The sequence below is a fragment of the Bidens hawaiensis genome, unplaced genomic scaffold (assembly GCF_021521415.1).
Source record: "Bidens hawaiensis isolate Kalapana, Puna unplaced genomic scaffold, B.hawaiensis_p1.1 tig00054403_1, whole genome shotgun sequence".
NCBI classification, from domain to species: Eukaryota; Viridiplantae; Streptophyta; class Magnoliopsida; order Asterales; family Asteraceae; genus Bidens; species Bidens hawaiensis.
Genome location: NW_027499816.1, coordinates 678 through 3,803, shown reverse-complemented (window position 1 = coordinate 3,803; position 3,126 = coordinate 678). Strand labels below are relative to the sequence as shown.

Sequence of the window (3,126 nt, the reverse complement as noted above, 5' to 3'; positions counted from 1 at the left end):
CCCATCACCCAAACCGTCAAAGGGGCAAAGTCTTGCAAACTTGACACACATAGGATGATTGTCAATCCACTAGGGAATTAGTTTAGTGTGTCACACACTTGACTAGAGTGGTGGTGGTACTGGTCGCCAAACCGTTTGACGATCAGTTTTTATTCTTTACTGACTATCATTTATCGCATGCCTTTGTAAAATTATATAAAGTTAAATGGATAACAAAATGGTTTGGTGATCAAATATTGATATCATGATATGCCACATCACTTTTGCATTTACTTTTACTTTTTGGTGTGATCTGATCACCAAACCGCTTGACGATCAGTTTTAGTTTTTTAAATTCGGCCAAGGCACGTGATAAACAATGAGTTGGCAAAGAATACAAGATGATCGTCAAATGGTTTGACGATCGGTACTTCATCACTGATTGCAAAACGGATTGAACCCTATGCGTGTCAAGTTTGCAAGGGTTTGCGCATTATGATGTTTTGGGTGATTGGGTACCCAATAATAAAAAAAACTCTAATCTATCTCCACGGCCTTATCTACACCCTTGGATTGATAAGGCGCAATGTTAATCGGTGTTCCCAAAGTACGCAATATCTCATTATCAATGAAGTCATACCTGCATTCAACTTTGTAATCAGAATGCAAAATCTAAACATTAAATTCAAAAAGAATCAAGAGAATATGTACTCACAGATTCTTGCTGGCGGTATCCATAACAACAGTAAGTGTCATGATGTTCGTTTTAATATCCTTAAATTTATCTTCAGGGTATTCATCAAACGGTTCCGCAAGAAAAAGTGAGAGTTTCTCAATCTGACTCTCCACCTGCTGCAGCTGCACTTCAAATAAGCTCTGTTTAATGGCCCGGTCTTCTTTTGTCATTTTTTCACTCAGAAAAACATCACCGAACATATAATAAGCGAACACGTAGGAATATGCAATAATCCGTCTAGATAAAACAAGCCTGTCAGCTCCATTTGTCACCCAACTATAATCCACAACATTCTTATCGCGATCTTCCATAGTCGATATCTTTGACTGTAACTCCTCCTTCAGAGCGGTTTCGGCCTTCAAAGAGTCTTTATGAGCTTTAAAACGATCAAGATGGTGCATATAACGCAAACTATCAGATTTTTCGCGTTCTATTTTAGCCATACGATCTACTTTACATGTGTGACCCTCTATACTCGTCCAGGTGTGTTGATAACCGGTTGCTCCACCACATAACCAACTACATATTCACAGAAAATAGCTAGTCATTATATGATATTCAATACATAAATATTAAAATCTTATACTCAAATAAGATAACAATAAAAGGATATCATAAGAAATCATGACATCTTTTAAATTTTTTTAAACTTGATTTAAAAAATGCACGAAAAAGTGAGCAGATTTTTAAAAACAACTTACCACATTCAACATTTAAAACAAAATTGTGATAATCACATAATCAGTTTTTCCGGGAAGATCCTCACCAAAATCCTTGACGACATATACATACGAAAAGATTGCATCCTCCATTCTTTTCAACTGCTTTATGACATTTGGGACAATTTTTTGTATTGACCCTCATCCAGTCATTACCACTCTTGTTCTTTTGGGTCCAAAGCTCCAACATTTTACACGTACAAGGAGAATGTGCTTCTGCAGAACAACTAAAGCAAAACTGAGCACCACACGCTCATTCAACCTCACAATATTCGTCATAGTCGATACGAATGGCATATCCACAATGTGGAACACTAGGACACCATTTTACCCTTTTATTATCTTCAATATATGATTCTAGAATGTACCGATCAAACTTCTTAGCGAGATCAGGGTCCTTTTGACTCACAGAGGTTCTGATTTTACCTTCATCACAAATGACATTGCATTTGTGAGCCATGCAACTAATGCGCCTACTTTGACCCTCGTTTATCTTCACCAGAAAGTGTTCCGTCCAACCTTAAATAAATAAAGGAAGCAATGTAAAAACAGTGTTAAATTCTTGTTTCCATACATTTGACTTAAAATTCTGTTTTTTTTTTTCTTATTTGGAAAACTGGAGGTTTCCTACCATAAGTGGAGGCCACCTGCCTAGCACAAACTAAGATTTATCTGATCCCGTTAAATACCAGGACTCTGAAACGTAAAATAAAACGTTTAAATAAAAAATGTTTTTACTTACAGTTGTTGCAAAAGCAATGGCCACAATCCATTGTGGTCATCTTGTAGGCAGGAACTTCCTCCATGCATACTTCACAGGTTGTTACAAAAGATCTTGGTAACGAAGAACTATCACGATTATCATGTACCGTCACACATGCTTCTTCATATAGCCGATCTTTTCCCTTGATCACGAGCACTTCCGAGACTTTATCAACATCCCACCTATAATGTATAAGCAGAGTTCTTGCATGCTTCTCTTTTAAAGATAGCAAATCCTTTTTGTAAATCTTCTTTCTGCACAAGGAAATAACATAATCTTAGAATCCACCCCTTATTATTAAAGACAAATCTTATCATTTATCAATGCCCTCAAAACCAATAAAAACCCAATTTTTTTCTCGTCTTCAGCCCAAAATCTTTTATCGATTCTCGGGAACGGCCATGTCACTAAGGCCATGTGTAGTGGGCGTGGGCTCGGGCGAATTGTGGGCGCGAAGGGGCGAGAACACCCCCCCCCCCCCCGGCGATATGTGGGCGAATTGGGGCGGGGGCGGGGTTATATTGTTGCCTGAGCGTGTTTAAAAATATTATTATTTTATTATTATGACCGTTTTCAACGGTCAAAAATAAATAAAAAAAATTAATTAATTAATTAAAACAATATATATATATATATCTATATAAACATACATCTTCTTCTCCATTTCATATCCATTTCATACACAATTCATACCCAAATTCTTCAAAAAATCTAGCAAAATGAATCATACAAACAACCCCAACCAACCGAATTCCGTGGAACTCACCGCTACCTTGAGAGAAATCATCAAAAAACACAAAAAGTGTGTCGACGAACTCAACGATGCCATGAGAGAAAGCAACAAACAACACGAAAAGATTGCAGCTATGCTAAAATTGCGATAAATGAGTGAAGAATACGAATCCCTCAAAGCGGCCGGGTTACACGAA

General features: G+C 37.2%; 1 pseudogene; it reads right to left on the bottom strand.

The window, feature by feature from the left end:
- Positions 1–342: 342 nt before the first annotated feature.
- Positions 343–2,614, bottom strand: LOC143600600 (putative E3 ubiquitin-protein ligase ARI2; annotated as a pseudogene).
- Between the last annotated feature and the right edge of the window lie 512 nt (positions 2,615–3,126).